The sequence below is a fragment of the Osmia lignaria genome, unplaced genomic scaffold (genome assembly GCF_051020975.1).
Source record: "Osmia lignaria lignaria isolate PbOS001 unplaced genomic scaffold, iyOsmLign1 scaffold0001, whole genome shotgun sequence".
Lineage (NCBI taxonomy): Eukaryota > Metazoa > Arthropoda > Insecta > Hymenoptera > Megachilidae > Osmia > Osmia lignaria.
The window spans coordinates 29,375,153-29,393,777 of NW_027478158.1; positions in this window are offsets into that span (position 1 = coordinate 29,375,153).

An 18,625-nucleotide genomic window follows, 5' to 3' on the forward strand; every position below is an offset into this window, starting at 1 on the left:
TCTACAAAAAAGGTCTCTTAACATTTTGCCATAGCTCGCTTCGTTTCCGAGATATTTGCAGATTTATCTCAAGGGAAGGGGCCTGACGGACATATTTCGAGATATTTCTTCTTCTTGTTGTTCTTCTTCTGCACAGCTAAGCTGGAAGTGGCATTTGCAGCGCGCAATAGTGCAGAGTTATCTCAAAGAAAGGGGCCACGGTGTTTCTGTATCTCTATTATGTTGGTGCGGCTTCGGAACTTTTAAATATCTTGATACATCTCGAGAACTACGCATCTGATCAAAAAATATCATAGAAGATAAAAAGTAGGAAACTTAATTCTCTACAAAAAAGGTCTCTTAACATTTCGCCATAGCTCGCTTCGTTTCCGAGATATTTGCAGATTTATCTCAAGGGAAGGGGCCTGTCGGACATATTTCGAGATATTTCTTCTTCTTGTTGTTCTTCTTCTGCACAGCTAAACTGGAAGTGGCATTTCCAGCTCGCAATCGTGCAGAGTTATCTCAAAGAACGGGGCCACGGTGTTTCTGTATCTCTATTATGTTGGTGCGGCTTCGGAACTTTTAAATATCTTGATATATCTCGAGAACTACGCCTCTGATCGAAGAATATCATAGAACGTAAAAAGTAGGAAACTTAATTCTCTACAAAAAAGGTCTCTTAACATTTTGCCATAGCTCGCTTCGTTTCCGAGATATTTGCAGATTTATCTCAAGGGAAGGGGCCTGACGGACATATTTCGAGATATTTCTTCTTCTTGTTGTTCTTCTTCTGCACAGCTAAGCTGGAAGTGGCATTTGCAGCGCGCAATAGTGCAGAGTTATCTCAAAGAAAGGGGCCACGGTGTTTCTGTATCTCTATTATGTTGGTGCGGCTTCGGAACTTTTAAATATCTTGATACATCTCGAGAACTACGCATCTGATAAAAAAATATCATAGAAGATAAAAAGTAGGAAACTTAATTCTCTACAAAAAAGGTCTCTTAACATTTCGCCATAGCTCGCTTCGTTTCCGAGATATTTGCAGATTTATCTCAAGGGAAGGGGCCTGTCGGACATATTTCGAGATATTTCTTCTTCTTGTTGTTCTTCTTCTGCACAGCTAAGCTGGAAGTGGCATTTGCGGCTCGCACTAGTGCAGAGTTATCTCAAAGAAAGGGGCCACGGTGTTTCTGTATCTCTATTATGTTGGTGCGGCTTCGGAACTTTTGAATATCTCGATATATCTCGAAAACTACGCTTCTGATCAAAAAATATCATAGAACATAAATTGTAGGAAACATAATTCTCTACAAAAAACGTCTCTTAACATTTTGCCATAGCTCGCTTCGTTTCCGAGATATTTGCAGATTTATCTCAAGGGAAGGGGCCTGACGGACATATTTCGAGATATTTCTTCTTCTTGTTGTTCTTCTTCTGCACAGCTGAGCTGGAAGTGGCATTTGCAGGTCGCAATAGTGCAGAGTTATCTCAAAGAAAGGGGCCACGGTGTTTCTGTATCTCTATTATGTTTGTGCGGCTTCGGAACTTTTAAATATCTCGATATATCTCGAAAACTACGCTTCTGATCAAAAAATGTCATAGAACATAAATTGTAGGAAACATAATTCTCTACAAAAAACGTCTCTTAACATTTTGCCATAGCTCGCTTCGTTTCCGAGATATTTGCAGATTCAGCTCAAAGGAACTGGCCTGACGGACATATTTCGAGATATTTCTTCTTCTTGTTGTTCTTCCTCTGCACAGCTAAGCTGGAAGTGGCATTTGCAGCTCGCAATAGTGCAGAGTTATCTCAAAGAAAGGGGCCACGGTGTTTCTGTATCTCTATTATGTTGGTGCGGCTTCGGAACTTTTAAATATCTTGATATATCTCGAGAACTACGCATCTGATCAAAAAATATCATAGAACATAAAAAGTAGGAAACTTAATTCTCTACAAAAAAGGTCTCCTAACATTTTGCCATAGCTCGCTTCGTTTCCGAGATATTTGCAGATTTATCTCAAGGGAAGGGGCCTGACGGACATATTTCGAGATATTTCTTCTTCTTGTTGTTCTTCTTCTGCACAGCTAAGCTGGAAGTGGCATTTGCGACTCGCACTAGTGCAGAGTTATCTCAAAGAAAGGAGCCACGGTGTTTCTGTATCTCTATTATGTTGGTGCGGCTTCGGAACTTTTAAATATCTCGATATATCTCGAAAACTACGCTTCTGATCAAAAAATATCTTAGAACATAAATTGTAGGAAACATAATTCACTACAAAAAACGTCTCTTAACATTTTGCCATAGCTCGCTTCGTTTCCGAGATATTTACAGATTCAGCTCAAAGGAACGGGCCTGACGGACATATTTCGAGATACTTCTTCTTCTTGTTGTTCTTCCTCTGCACAGCTAAGCTGGAAGTGGCATTTGCAGCTCGCAATAGTGCAGAGTTATCTCAAAGAAAGGGGCCACGGTGTTTCTGTATCTCTATTATGTTGGTGCGGCTTCGGAACTTTTAAATATCTTGATATATCTCGAGAACTACGCATCTGATCAAAAAATATCATAGAACATAAAAAGTAGGAAACTTAATTCTCTACAAAAAAGGTCTCCTAACATTTTGCCATAGCTCGCGTCGTTTCCGAGATATTTGCAGATTTATCTCAAGGGAAGGGGCCTGACGGACATATTTCGAGATATTTCTTCTTCTTGTTGTTCTTCTTCTGCACAGCTAAGCTGGAAGTGGCATTTGCGACTCGCACTAGTGCAGAGTTATCTCAAAGAAAGGAGCCACGGTGTTTCTGTATCTCTATTATGTTGGTGCGGCTTCGGAACTTTTAAATATCTCGATATATCTCGAAAACTACGCTTCTGATCAAAAAATATCTTAGAACATAAATTGTAGGAAACATAATTCATTACAAAAAACGTCTCTTAACATTTTGCCATAGCTCGTTTCGTTCCCTAGATATTTGCAGATTTATCTCAAGGGAAGGGGCCTGACGGACATATTTCGAGATATTTCTTCTTCTTGTTGTTCTTCTTCTGCACAGCTAAGCTGGAAGTGGCATTTGCGGCTCGCACTAGTGCAGAGTTATCTCAAAGAAAGGGGCCACGGTGTTTCTGTATCTCTATTATGTTGGTGCGGCTTCGGAACTTTTAAATATCTCGATATATCTCGAGAACTACGCCTCTGATCGAAAAATATCATAGAACATAAAAAGTAGGAAACTTAATTCTCTACAAAAAAGGTCTCTTAACATTTTGCCATAGCTCGCTTCGTTTCCGAGATATTTGCAGATTTATCTCAAGGGAAGCGGCCTGACGGACATATTTCGAGATATTTCTTCTTCTTGTTGTTCTTCTTCTGCACAGCTAAACTGGAAGTGGCATTTCCAGCTCGCAATCGTGCAGAGTTATCCCAAAGAAAGGGGCCACGGTGTTTCTGTATCTCTATTATGTTGGTGCGGCTTCGGAACTTTTACATATCTCGATATATCTCGAAAACTACGCTTCTGATCAAAAAATATCATAGAACATAAATTGTAGGAAACATAATTCTCTACAAAAAAGGTCTCTTAACATTTTGCCATAGCTCGCTTCGTTTCCGAGATATTTGCAGATTTATCTCAAGGGAAGGGGCCTGACGGACATATTTCGAGATATTTCTTCTTCTCGTTGTTCTTCTTCTGTACAGCTAAGCTGTAAGTGGCATTTGCGGCTCGCACTAGTGCAGAGTTATCTCAAAGAAAGGGGCCACGGTGTTTCTGTATCTCTATTATGTTGGTGCGGCTTCGGAACTTTTAAATATCTCGATATATCTCGAAAACTACGCTTCTGATCAAAAAATATCATAGAACATAAATTGTAGGAAACAATTCTCTACAAAAAACGTCTCTTAACATTTTGCCATAGCTCGCTTCGTTTCCGAGATATTTGCAGACTCAGCTCAAAGGAACTGGCCTGACGGACATATTTCGAGATATTTCTTCTTCTTGTTGTTCTTCTTCTGCACAGCTAAACTGGAAGTGGCATTTCCAGCTCGCAATCGTGCAGAGTTATCTCAAAGAAAGGGGCCACGGTGTTTCTGTATCTCTATTATGTTGGTGCGGCTTCGGAACTTTTAAATATCTTGATATATCTCGAGAACTACGCCTCTGATCGAAGAATATCATAGAACACAAATTGTAGGAAACATAATTCTCTACAAAAAAGGTCTCTTAACATTTTGCCATAGCTCGCTTCGTTTCCGAGATATTTGCAGATTTATCTGAAGGGAAGGGGCCTGACGGACATATTTCGAGATATTTCTTCTTCTTGTTGTTCTTCTTCTGCACAGCTAAGCTGAAAGTGGCATTTGCAGCGCGCAATAGTGCAGAGTTATCTCAAAGAAAGGGGCCGCGGTGTTTCTGTATCTCTATTATGTTGGTGCGGCTTCGGAACTTTTAAATATCTCGATATATCTCGAAAACTACGCTTCTGATCAAAAAATATCGTAGAACATAAATTGTAGGAAACATAATTCTCTACAAAAAACGTCTCTTAACATTTTGCCATAGCTCGCTTCGTTTCCGAGATATTTGCAGATTCAGCTCAAAGGAACGGGCCTGACGGACATATTTCGAGATACTTCTTCTTCTTGTTGTTCTTCCTCTGCACAGCTAAGCTGGAAGTGGCATTTGCAGCTCGCAATAGTGCAGAGTTATCTCAAAGAAAGGGGCCACGGTGTTTCTGTATCTCTATTATGTTGGTGCGGCTTCGGAACTTTTAAATATCTCGATATATCTCGAAAACTACGCTTCTGATCAAAAAATATCATAGAACATAAATTGTAGGAAACATAATTCTCTACAAAAAACGTCTCTTAACATTTTGCCATAGCTCGCTTCGTTTCCGAAATATTTGCAGATTCAGCTCAAAGGAACTGGCCTGACGGACATATTTCGAGATATTTCTTCTTCTTGTTGTTCTTCTTCTGCACAGCTAAACTGGAAGTGGCATTTCCAGCTCGCAATCGTGCAGAGTTATCTCAAAGAAAGGGGCCACGGTGTTTCTGTATCTCTATTATGTTGGTGCGGCTTCGGAACTTTTAAATATCTTGATATATCTCGAGAACTACGCCTCTAATCGAAAAATATCATAGAACATAAAAAGTAGGAAACTTAATTCTCTACAAAAAAGGTCTCTTAACATTTTGCCATAGCTCGCTTCGTTTCCGAGATATTTGCAGATTTATCTCAAGGGAAGGGGCCTGACGGACATATTTCGAGATATTTCTTCTTCTTGTTGTTCTTCTTCTGCACAGCTAAGCTGGAAGTGGCATTTACAGCTCGCAATAGTGCAGAGTTATCTCAAAGAAAGGGGCCACGGTGTTTCTGTATCTCTATTATGTTGGTGCGGCTTCGGAACTTTTAAATATCTCGATATATCTCGAAAACTACGCTTCTGATCAAAAAGTATCATAGAACATAAATTGTAGGAAACAATTCTCTACAAAAAACGTCTCTTAACATTTTGCCATAGCTCGCTTCGTTTCCGAGATATTTGCAGATTCAGCTCAAAGGAACTGGCCTGACGGACATATTTCGAGATATTTCTTCTTCTTGTTGTTCTTCTTCTGCACAGCTAAACTGGAAGTGGCATTTCCAGCTCGCAATCGTGCAGAGTTATCTCAAAGAAAGGGGCCACGGTGTTTCTGTATCTCTATTATGTTGGTGCGGCTTCGGAACTTTTAAATATCTCGATATATCTCGAAAACTACGCTTCTGATCAAAACATATCATAGAACATAAATTGTAGGAAACATAATTCTCTACAAAAAACGTCTCTTAACATTTTGCCATAGCTCGCTTCGTTTCCGAGATATTTGCAGATTCAGCTCAAAGGAACTGGCCTGACGGACATATTTCGAGATATTTCTTCTTCTTGTTGTTCTTCTTCTGCACAGCTAAGCTGGAAGTGGCATTTGCGGCTCGCACTAGTGCAGAGTTATCTCAAAGAAAGGGGCCACGGTGTTTCTGTATCTCTATTATGTTGGTGCGGCTTCGGAACTTTTAAATATCTTGATATATCTCGAGAACTACGCCTCTGATCGAAAAATATCATAGAACATAAAAAGTAGGAAACTTAATTCTCTACAAAAAAGGTCTCTTAACATTTTGCCATAGCTCGCTTCGTTTCCGAGATATTTGCAGATTTATCTCAAGGGAAGCGGCCTGACGGACATATTTCGAGATATTTCTTCTTCTTGTTGTTCTTCTTCTGCACAGCTAAACTGGAAGTGGCATTTCCAGCTCGCAATCGTGCAGAGTTATCTCAAAGAAAGGGGCCACGGTGTTTCTGTATCTCTATTATGTTGGTGCGGCTTCGGAACTTTTAAATATCTTGATATATCTCGAGAACTACGCCTCTGATCGAAGAATATCATAGAACATAAAAAGTAGGAAACTTAATTCTCTACAAAAAAGGTCTCTTAACATTTTGCCATAGCTTGCTTCGTTTCCGAGATATTTGCAGATTTATCTCAAGGGAAGCGGCCTGACGGACATATTTCGAGATATTTCTTCTTCTTGTTGTTCGTCTTCTGCACAGCTAAGCTGGAAGTGGCATTTGCAGCTCGCAATAGTGCAGAGTTATCCCAAAGAAAGGGGCCACGGTGTTTCTGTATCTCTATTATATTGGTGCGGCTTCGGAACTTTTACGTATCTCGATATATCTCGAAAACTACGCTTCTGATCAAAAAATATCATAGAACATAAATTGTAGGAAACATAATTCTCTACAAAAAAGGTCTCTTAACATTTTGCCATAGCTCGCTTCGTTTCCGAGATATTTGCAGATTTATCTGAAGGGAAGGGGCCTGACGGACATATTTCGAGATATTTCTTCTTCTTGTTGTTCTTCTTCTGCACAGCTAAGCTGAAAGTGGCATTTGCAGCGCGCAATAGTGCAGAGTTATCTCAAAGAAAGGGTCCACGGTGTTTCTGTATCTCTATTATGTTGGTGCGGCTTCGGAACTTTTAAATATCTCGATATATCTCGAAAACTACGGTTCTGATCAAAAAATATCGTAGAACATAAATTGTAGGAAACATAATTCTCTACAAAAAACGTCTCTTAACATTTTGCCATAGCTCGCTTCGTTTCCGAGATATTTGCAGATTCAGCTCAAAGGAACGGGCCTGACGGACATATTTCGAGATACTTCTTCTTCTTGTTGTTCTTCCTCTGCACAGCTAAGCTGGAAGTGGCATTTGCAGCTCGCAATAGTGCAGAGTTATCTCAAAGAAAGGGGCCACGGTGTTTCTGTATCTCTATTATGTTGGTGCGGCTTCGGAACTTTTAAATATCTCGATATATCTCGAAAACTACGCTTCTGATCAAAACATATCATAGAACATAAATTGTAGGAAACATAATTCTCTACAAAAAACGTCTCTTAACATTTTGCCATAGCTCGCTTCGTTTCCGAGATATTTGCAGATTCAGCTCAAAGGAACTGGCCTGACGGACATATTTCGAGATATTTCTTCTTCTTGTTGTTCTTCTTCTGCACAGCTAAGCTGGAAGTGGCATTTGCGGCTCGCACTAGTGCAGAGTTATCTCAAAGAAAGGGGCCACGGTGTTTCTGTATCTCTATTATGTTGGTGCGGCTTCGGAACTTTTAAATATCTTGATATATCTCGAGAACTACGCCTCTGATCGAAAAATATCATAGAACATAAAAAGTAGGAAACTTAATTCTCTACAAAAAAGGTCTCTTAACATTTTGCCATAGCTCGCTTCGTTTCCGAGATATTTGCAGATTTATCTCAAGGGAAGCGGCCTGACGGACATATTTCGAGATATTTCTTCTTCTTGTTGTTCTTCTTCTGCACAGCTAAACTGGAAGTGGCATTTCCAGCTCGCAATCGTGCAGAGTTATCTCAAAGAAAGGGGCCACGGTGTTTCTGTATCTCTATTATGTTGGTGCGGCTTCGGAACTTTTAAATATCTTGATATATCTCGAGAACTACGCCTCTGATCGAAAAATATCATAGAACATAAAAAGTAGGAAACTTAATTCTCTACAAAAAAGGTCTCTTAACATTTTGCCATAGCTCGCTTCGTTTCCGAGATATTTGCAGATTTATTTCAAGGGAAGGGGCCTGACGGACATATTTCGAGATATTTCTTCTTCTTGTTGTTCTTCTTCTGCACAGCTAAGCTGGAAGTGGCATTTGCAGCTCGCACTAGTGCAGAGTTATCTCAAAGAAAGGGGCCACGGTGTTTCTGTATCTCTATTATGTTGGTGCGGCTTCGGAACTTTTAAATATCTCGATATATCTCGAAAACTACGCTTCTGATCAAAAAATATCGTAGAACATAAATTGTAGGAAACATAATTCTCTACAAAAAACGTCTCTTAACATTTTGCCATAGCTCGCTTCGTTTCCGAGATATTTGCAGATTCAGCTCAAAGGGACGGGCCTGACGGACATATTTCGAGATACTTCTTCTTCTTGTTGTTCTTCCTCTGCACAGCTAAGCTGGAAGTGGCATTTGCAGCTCGCAATAGTGCAGAGTTATCTCAAAGAAAGGGGCCACGGTGTTTCTGTATCTCTATTATGTTGGTGCGGCTTCGGAACTTTCAAATATCTTGATATATCTCGAAAACTACGCTTCTGATCAAAAAATATCATAGAACATAAATTGTAGGAAACATAATTCTCTACAAAAAAGGTCTCTTAACATTTTGCCATAGCTCTCTTCGTTTCCGAGATATTTGCAGATTTATCTCAAGGGAAGGGGCCTGACGGACATATTTCGAGATACTTCTTCTTTTTGTTGTTCTTCTTCTGCACAGCTAAGCTGGAAGTGGCATTTGCAGCTCGCAATAGTGCAGAGTTATCTCAAAGAAAGGGGCCACGGTGTTTCTGTATCTCTATTATGTTGGTGCGGCTTCGGAACTTTTAAATATCTTGATATATCTCGAGAACTACGCATCTGATCAAAAAATATCATAGAACATAAAAAGTAGGAAACTTAATTCTCTACAAAAAAGGTCTCTTAACATTTTGCCATAGCTCTCTTCGTTTCCGAGATATTTGCAGATTTATCTCAAGGGAAGGGGCCTGACGGACATATTTCGAGATACTTCTTCTTCTTGTTGTTCTTCTTCTGCACAGCTAAGCTGGAAGTGGCATTTGCAGCTCGCAATAGTGCAGAGTTATCTCAAAGAAAGGGGCCACGGTGTTTCTGTATCTCTATTATGTTGGTGCGGCTTCGGAACTTTTAAATATCTTGATATATCTCGAGAACTACGCATCTGATGAAAAAATGTCATAGAACGTAAAAAGTAGGAAACTTAATTCTCTACAAAAAAGGTCTCTTAACATTTTGCCATAGCTCTCTTCGTTTCCGAGATATTTCCAGATGTATCTCAAGGGAAGGGGCCTAACGGACATATTTCGAGATATTTCTTCTTCTTGTTGTTCTTCTTCTGCACAGCTAAACTGGAAGTGGCATTTCCAGCTCGCAATAGTGCAGAGTTATCTCAAAGAAAGGAGCCACGGTGTTTCTGTATCTCTATTATGTTGGTGCGGCTTCGGAACTTTTAAATATCTTGATATATCTCGAGAACTACGCGTCTGATCAAAAAATATCATAGAACATAAAAAGTAGGAAACATAGTTCTGTACAAAAAAGGTCTCTTAACATTTTGCCATAGCTCGCTTCGTTTCCGAGATATTTGCAGATTAATCTCAAGGGAAGGGGCCTGACGGACATATTTCGAGATATTTCTTCTTCTCGTTGTTCTTCTTCTGCACAGCTAAGCTGTAAGTGGCATTTGCGGCTCGCGCTAGTGCAGACTTATCTCAAAGAAAGGGGCCACGGTGTTTCTGTATCTCTATTATGTTGGTGCGGCTTCGGAACCTTTAAATATCTCGATATATCTCGAAAACTACGCTTCTGATCAAAAAATATCATAGAACATAAATTGTAGGAAACATAATTCTCTACAAAAAAGGTCTCTTAACATTTTGCCATAGCTCGCTTCGTTTCCGAGATATTTGCAGATATATCTCAAGGGCAGGGGCCTGACGGACATATTTCGAGATATTTCTTCTTCTTGTTGTTCTTCTTCTGCACAGCTAAGCTGGAAGTGGCATTTACAGCTCGCAATAGTGCAGAGTTATCTCAAAGAAAGGGGCCACGGTGTTTCTGTATCTCTATTATGTTGGTGCGGCTTCGGAACTTTTAAATATCTCGATATATCTCGAAAACTACGCTTCTGATCAAAAAATATCATAGAACATAAATTGTAGGAAACAATTCTCTACAAAAAACGTCTCTTAACATTTTGCCATAGCTCGCTTCGTTTCCGAGATATTTGCAGATTCAGCTCAAAGGAACTGGCCTGACGGACATATTTCGAGATATTTCTTCTTCTTGTTGTTCTTCTTCTGCACAGCTAAACTGGAAGTGGCATTTCCAGCTCGCAATCGTGCAGAGTTATCTCAAAGAAAGGGGCCACGGTGTTTCTGTATCTCTATTATGTTGGTGCGGCTTCGGAACTTTTAAATATCTTGATATATCTCGAGAACTACGCCTCTGATCGAAGAATATCATAGAACATAAAAAGTAGGAAACTTAATTCTCTACAAAAAAGGTCTCTTAACATTTTGCCATAGCTCGCTTCGTTTCCGAGATATTTGCAGATTTATCTCAAGGGAAGCGGCCTGACGGACATATTTCGAGATATTTCTTCTTCTTGTTGTTCGTCTTCTGCACAGCTAAGCTGGAAGTGGCATTTGCAGCTCGCAATAGTGCAGAGTTATCCCAAAGAAAGGGGCCACGGTGTTTCTGTATCTCTATTATGTTGGTGCGGCTTCGGAACTTTTACATATCTCGATATATCTCGAAAACTACGCTTCTGATCAAAAAATATCATAGAACATAAATTGTAGGAAACATAATTCTCTACAAAAAAGGTCTCTTAACATTTTGCCATAGCTCGCTTCGTTTCCGAGATATTTGCAGATTTATCTCAAGGGAAGGGGCCTGACGGACATATGTCGAGATATTTCTTCTTCTCGTTGTTCTTCTTCTGCACAGCTAAGCTGTAAGTGGCATTTGCGGCTCGCACTAGTGCAGAGTTATCTCAAAGAAAGGGGCCACGGTGTTTCTGTATCTCTATTATGTTGGTGCGGCTTCGGAACTTTTAAATATCTCGATATATCTCGAAAACTACGCTTCTGATCAAAAAATATCGTAGAACATAAATTGTAGGAAACTTAATTCTCTACAAAAAAGGTCTCTTAACATTTTGCCATAGCTCTCTTCGTTTCCGAGATATTTGCAGATTTATCTCAAGGGAAGGGGCCTGACGGACATATTTCGAGATACTTCTTCTTCTTGTTGTTCTTCTTCTGCACAGCTAAGCTGGAAGTGGCATTTGCAGCTCGCAATAGTGCAGAGTTATCTCAAAGAAAGGGGCCACGGTGTTTCTGTATCTCTATTATGTTGGTGCGGCTGCGGAACTTTTATATATCTTAATATATCTCGAGAACTACGCATCTGATCAAAAAATATCATAGAACATAAAAAGTAGGAAACTTAATTCTCTACAAAAAAGGTCTCTTAACATTTTGCCATAGCTCGCTTCGTTTCCGAGATATTTGCAGATTTATCTCAAGGGAAGGGGCCTAACGGACATATTTCGAGATATTTCTTCTTCTTGTTGTTCTTCTTCTGCACAGCTAAGCTGTAAGTGGCATTTGCGGCTCGCACTAGTGCAGAGTTATCTCAAAGAAAGGGGCCACGGTGTTTCTGTATCTCTATTATGTTGGTGCGGCTTCGGAACTTTTAAATATCTTGATATATCTCGAGAACTACGCATCTGATCAAAAAATGTCATAGAACGTAAAAAGTAGGAAACTTAATTCTCTACAAAAAAGGTCTCTCAACATTTTGCCATAGCTCTCTTCGTTTCCGAGATATTTCCAGATGTATCTCAAGGGAAGGGGCCTCACGGACATATTTCGAGATATTTCTTCTTCTTGTTGTTCTTCTTCTGCACAGCTAAACTGGAAGTGGCATTTCCAGCTCGCAATAGTGCAGAGTTATCTCAAAGAAAGGAGCCACGGTGTTTCTGTATCTCTATTATGTTGGTGCGGCTTCGGAACTTTTAAATATCTTGATATATCTCGAGAACTACGGGTCTGATCAAAAAATATCATAGAACATAAAAAGTAGGAAACATAGTTCTGTACAAAAAAGGTCTCTTAACATTTTGCCATAGCTCGCTTCGTTTCCGAGATATTTGCAGATTAATCTCAAGGGAAGGGGCCTGACGGACATATTTCGAGATATTTCTTCTTCTCGTTGTTCTTCTTCTGCACAGCTAAGCTGTAAGTGGCATTTGCGGCTCGCGCTAGTGCAGACTTATCTCAAAGAAAGGGGCCACGGTGTTTCTGTATCTCTATTATGTTGGTGCGGCTTCGGAACCTTTAAATATCTCGATATATCTCGAAAACTACGCTTCTGATCAAAAAATATCATAGAACATAAATTGTAGGAAACATAATTCTGTACAAAAAAGGTCTCTTAACATTTTGCCATAGCTCGCTTCGTTTCCGAGATATTTGCAGATATATCTCAAGGGCAGGGGCCTGTCGGACATATTTCGAGATATTTCTTCTTCTTGTTGTTCTTCTTCTGCACAGCTAAGCTGGAAGTGGCATTTGCGGCTCGCACTAGTGCAGAGTTATCTCAAAGAAAGGGGCCACGGTGTTTCTGTATCTCTATTATGTTGGTGCGGCTTCGGAACTTTTAAATATCTTGATATATCTCGAGAACTACGCATCTGATCAAAAAATATCATAGAACATAAAAAGTAGGAAACTTAATTCTCTACAAAAAAGGTCTCTTAACATTTTGCCATAGCTCGCTTCGTTCCCGAGATATTTGCAGATTTATCTCAAGGGAAGGGGCCTGACGGACATATTTCGAGATATTTCTTCTTCTTGTTGTTCTTCTTCTGCACAGCTGAGCTGGAAGTGGCATTTGCAGGTCGCAATAGTGCAGAGTTATCTCAAAGAAAGGGGCCACGGTGTTTCTGTATCTCTATTATGTTGGTGCGGCTTCGGAACTTTTAAATATCTCGATATATCTCGAAAACTACGCTTCTGATCAAAAAATATCATAGAACATAAATTGTAGAAAACATAATTCTCTACAAAAAACGTCTGTTAACATTTTGCCATAGCTCGCTTCGTTTCCGAGATATTTGCAGATTCAGCTCAAAGGAACTGGCCTGACGGACATATTTCGAGATATTTCTTCTTCTTGTTGTTCTTCCTCTGCACAGCTAAGCTGGAAGTGGCATTTGCAGCTCGCAATAGTGCAGAGTTATCTCAAAGAAAGGGGCCACGGTGTTTCTGTATCTCTATTATGTTGGTGCGGCTTCGGAACTTTTAAATATCTTGATACATCTCGAGAACTACGCATCTGATCAAAAAATATCATAGAAGATAAAAAGTAGGAAACTTAATTCTCTACAAAAAAGGTCTCTTAACATTTCGCCATAGCTCGCTTCGTTTCCGAGATATTTGCAGATTTATCTCAAGGGAAGGGGCCTGTCGGACATATTTCGAGATATTTCTTCTTCTTGTTGTTCTTCTTCTGCACAGCTAAACTGGAAGTGGCATTTCCAGCTCGCAATCGTGCAGAGTTATCTCAAAGAACGGGGCCACGGTGTTTCTGTATCTCTATTATGTTGGTGCGGCTTCGGAACTTTTAAATATCTTGATATATCTCGAGAACTACGCCTCTGATCGAAGAATATCATAGAACGTAAAAAGTAGGAAACTTAATTCTCTACAAAAAAGGTCTCTTAACATTTTGCCATAGCTCGCTTCGTTTCCGAGATATTTGCAGATTTATCTCAAGGGAAGGGGCCTGACGGACATATTTCGAGATATTTCTTCTTCTTGTTGTTCTTCTTCTGCACAGCTAAGCTGGAAGTGGCATTTGCGGCTCGCACTAGTGCAGAGTTATCTCAAAGAAAGGGGCCACGGTGTTTCTGTATCTCTATTATGTTGGTGCGGCTTCGGAACTTTTGAATATCTCGATATATCTCGAAAACTACGCTTCTGATCAAAAAATATCATAGAACATAAATTGTAGGAAACATAATTCTCTACAAAAAACGTCTCTTAACATTTTGCCATAGCTCGCTTCGTTTCCGAGATATTTGCAGATTCAGCTCAAAGGAACGGGCCTGACGGACATATTTCGAGATACTTCTTCTTCTTGTTGTTCTTCCTCTGCACAGCTAAGCTGGAAGTGGCATTTGCAGCTCGCAATAGTGCAGAGTTATCTCAAAGAAAGGGGCCACGGTGTTTCTGTATCTCTATTATGTTGGTGCGGCTTCGGAACTCTTAAATATCTTGATATATCTCGAGAACTACGCATCTGATCAAAAAATATCATAGAACATAAAAAGTAGGAAACTTAATTCTCTACAAAAAAGGTCTCTTAACATTTTGCCATAGCTCGCTTCGTTTCCGAGATATTTGCAGATTTATCTCAAGGGAAGGGGCCTGACGGACATATTTCGAGATATTTCTTCTTCTTGTTGTTCTTCTTCTGCACAGCTGAGCTGGAAGTGGCATTTGCAGGTCGCAATAGTGCAGAGTTATCTCAAAGAAAGGGGCCACGGTGTTTCTGTATCTCTATTATGTTGGTGCGGCTTCGGAACTTTTAAATATCTCGATATATCTCGAAAACTACACTTCTGATCAAAAAATATCATAGAACATAAATTGTAGGAAACATAATTCCCTACAAAAAACGTCTCTTAAGATTTTGCCATAGCTCGCTTCGTTTCCGAGATATTTGCAGATTCAGCTCAAAGGAACTGGCCTGACGGACATATTTCGAGATATTTCTTCTTCTTGTTGTTCTTCCTCTGCACAGCTAAGCTGGAAGTGGCATTTGCAGCTCGCAATAGTGCAGAGTTATCTCAAAGAAAGGGGCCACGGTGTTTCTGTATCTCTATTATGTTGGTGCGGCTTCGGAACTTTTAAATATCTTGATATATCTCGAGAACTACGCATCTGATCAAAAAATATCATAGAACATAAATTGTAGGAAACATAATTCTCTACAAAAAAGGTATCTTAACATTTTGCCATAGCTCGCTTCGTTTCCGAGATATTTGCAGATATATCTCAAGGGAAGGGGCCTGCCGGACATATTTCGAGATATTTCTTCTTCTTGTTGTTCTTCTTCTGCACAGCTAAGCTGGAAGTGGCATTTACAGCTCGCAATAGTGCAGAGTTATCTCAAAGAAAGGGGCCACGGTGTTTCTGTATCTCTATTATGTTGCTGCTGCTTCGGAACTTTTAAATATCTTGATATATCTCGAGAACTACGCATCTGATCAAAAAATATCATAGAACATGAAAAGTAGGAAACTTAATTCTCTACAAAAAAGGTCTCTTAACATTTTGCCATAGCTCTCTTCGTTTCCGAGATATTTGCAGATTTATCTCAAGGGAAGGGTCCTGATGGACATATTTCGAGATATTTCTTCTTCTTGTTGTTCTTCTTCTGCACAGCTAAACTGGAAGTGGCATTTCCAGCTCGCAATCGTGCAGAGTTATCTCAAAGAAAGGGGCCACGGTGTTTCTGTATCTCTATTTTGTTGGTGCGGCTTCGGAACTTTTAAATATCTTGATATATCTCGAGAACTACGCCTCTGATCGAAAAATATCATAGAACATAAAAAGTAGGAAACTTAATTCTCTACAAAAAAGGTCTCTTAACATTTTGCCATAGCTCGCTTCGTTTCCGAGATATTTGCAGATTTATCTCAAGGGAAGGGGCCTGACGGACATATTTCGAGATATTTCTTCTTCTTGTTGTTCTTCTTCTGCACAGCTAAGCTGGAAGTGGCATTTGCGGCTCGCACTAGTGCAGAGTTATCTCAAAGAAAGGGGCCACGGTGTTTCTGTATCTCTATTATGTTGGTGCGGCTTCGGAACTTTTAAATATCTCGATATATCTCGAAAACTACGCTTCTGATCAAAAAATAACATAGAACATAAATTGTAGGAAACATAATTCTCTACAAAAAACGTCTCTTAACATTTTGCCATAGCTCGCTTCGTTTCCGAGATATTTGCAGATTCAGCTCAAAGGAACGGGCCTGACGGACATATTTCGAGATACTTCTTCTTCTTGTTGTTCTTCCTCTGCACAGCTAAGCTGGAAGTGGCATTTGCAGCTCGCAATAGGGCAGAGTTATCTCAAAGAAAGGGGCCACGGTGTTTCTGTATCTCTATTATGTTGGTGCGGCTTCGGAACTTTTAAATATCTTGATATATCTCGAGAACTACGCATCTGATCAAAAAATATCATAGAACATAAAAAGTAGGAAACTTAATTCTCTACAAAAAAGGTCTCTTAACATTTCGCCATAGCTCGCTTCGTTTCCGAGATATTTGCAGATTTATCTCAAGGGAAGGGGCCTGTCGGACATATTTCGAGATATTTCTTCTTCTTGTTGTTCTTCTTCTGCACAGCTAAGCTGGAAGTGGCATTTGCGGCTCGCACTAGTGCAGAGTTATCTCAAAGAAAGGGGCCACGGTGTTTCTGTATCTCTATTATGTTGGTGCGGCTTCGGAACTTTTAAATATCTCGATATATCTCGAAAACTACGCTTCTGATCAAAAAATAACATAGAACATAAATTGTAGGAAACATAATTCTCTACAAAAAACGTCTCTTAACATTTTGCCATAGCTCGCTTCGTTTCCGAGATATTTGCAGATTCAGCTCAAAGGAACGGGCCTGACGGACATATTTCGAGATACTTCTTCTTCTTGTTGTTCTTCCTCTGCACAGCTAAGCTGGAAGTGGCATTTGCAGCTCGCAATAGTGCAGAGTTATCTCAAAGAAAGGGGCCACGGTGTTTCTGTATCTCTATTATGTTGGTGCGGCTTCGGAACTTTTAAATATCTCGATATATCTCGAAAACTACGCTTCTGATCAAAAAATATCATAGAACATAAATTGTAGGAAACATAATTCGCTACAAAAAACGTCTCTTAAGATTTTGCCATAGCTCGCTTCGCTTCCGAGATATTTGCAGATTCAGCTCAAAGGAACTGGCCTGACGGAAATATTTCGAGATATTTCTTCTTCTTGTTGTTCTTCCTCTGCACAGCTAAGCTGGAAGTGGCATTTGCAGCTCGCAATAGTGCAGAGTTATCTCAAAGAAAGGGGCCACGGTGTTTCTGTATCTCTATTATGTTGGTGCGGCTTCGGAACTTTTAAATATCTTGATATATCTCGAGAACTACGCATCTGATCAAAAAATATCATAGAACATAAATTGTAGGAAACATAATTCTCTACAAAAAAGGTATCTTAACATTTTGCCATAGCTCGCTTCGTTTCCGAGATATTTGCAGATATATCTCAAGGGAAGGGGCCTGCCGGACATATTTCGAGATATTTCTTCTTCTTGTTGTTCTTCTTCTGCACAGCTAAGCTGGAAGTGGCATTTACAGCTCGCAATAGTGCAGAGTTATCTCAAAGAAAGGGGCCACGGTGTTTCTGTATCTCTATTATGTTGGTGCTGCTTCGGAACTTTTAAATATCTTGATATATCTCGAGAACTACGCATCTGATCAAAAAATATCATAAAACATGAAAAGTAGGAAACTTAATTCTCTACAAAAAAGGTCTCTTAACATTTTGCCATAGCTCTCTTCGTTTCCGAGATATTCGCAGATTTATCTCAAGGGAAGGGTCCTGATGGACATATTTCGAGATATTTCTTCTTCTTGTTGTTCTTCTTCTGCACAGCTAAACTGGAAGTGGCATTTCCAGCTCGCAATCGTGCAGAGTTATCTCAAAGAAAGGGGCCACGGTGTTTCTGTATCTCTATTATGTTGGTGCGGCTTCGGAACTTTTAAATATCTTGATATATCTCGAGAACTACGCCTCTGATCGAAAAATATCATAGAACATAAAAAGTAGGAAACTTAATTCTCTACAAAAAAGGTCTCTTAACATTTTGCCATAGCTCGCTTCGTTTCCGAGATATTTGCAGATTTATCTCAACGGAAGGGGCCTGACGGACATATTTCGAGATATTTCTTCTTCTTGTTGTTCTTCTTCTGCACAGCTAAGCTGGAAGTGGCATTTGCAGCGCGCAACAGTGCAGAGTTATCTCAAAGAAAGGGGCCACGGTGTTTCTGTATCTCTATTATGTTGGTGCGGCTTCGGAACTTTTAAATATCTTGATATATCTGGAGAACTACGCATCTGGTCAAAAAATATCATAGAAGATAAAAAGTAGGAAACTTAATTCTCTACAAAAAAGGTCTCTTAACATTTCGCCATAGCTCGCTTCGTTTCCGAGATATTTGCAGATTTATCTCAAGGGAAGGGGCCTGTCGGACATATTTCGAGATATTTCTTCTTCTTGTTGTTCTTCTTCTGCACAGCTAAACTGGAAGTGGCATTTTCAGCTCGCAATCGTGCAGAGTTATCTCAAAGAAAGGGGCCACGGTGTTTCTGTATCTCTATTTTGTTGGTGCGGCTTCGGAACTTTTAAATATCTTGATATATCTCGAGAACTACGCCTC